Source organism: Antrostomus carolinensis, unplaced genomic scaffold (genome assembly GCF_000700745.2).
Source record: "Antrostomus carolinensis isolate BGI_N321 unplaced genomic scaffold, ASM70074v2 scaffold9225, whole genome shotgun sequence".
In the NCBI taxonomy this organism is placed as follows: domain Eukaryota; kingdom Metazoa; phylum Chordata; class Aves; order Caprimulgiformes; family Caprimulgidae; genus Antrostomus; species Antrostomus carolinensis.
In genome coordinates, this window is record NW_010315693.1 from 123,395 (window position 1) to 123,741 (window position 347).

Sequence of the window (347 nt, forward strand, 5' to 3'; positions counted from 1 at the left end):
GCCCCCCTCAGCCCCCCACCTGGGACAGCCACCCCTGTGGAGGTCCCTGTCCCTGCCTGACCAGTGCAGCCCAGTTTGGAAGGGCTCCGGGAGGGCAAACAGCATGGGAGCAGATAAGCTCTCTGCTTACACAGCAAAGAGGCTGGGAGTTTTTGCGAGCAAAAGACAACTTGACGGCACAGAAGTAAGGTCGAGAGCCCAATGTTGGGGAGGGGGAAGGCATCTCTTGCAACAACTGAAAATCCCTTTCTGTTGCTGCCCAGCTCCATCACCGTGCGGAAGGTCTGGTCCACCCGTGCTCCCCAGGGGAGGCCGGCACGGAAGGACTCCGCACCACTCCGGGATCT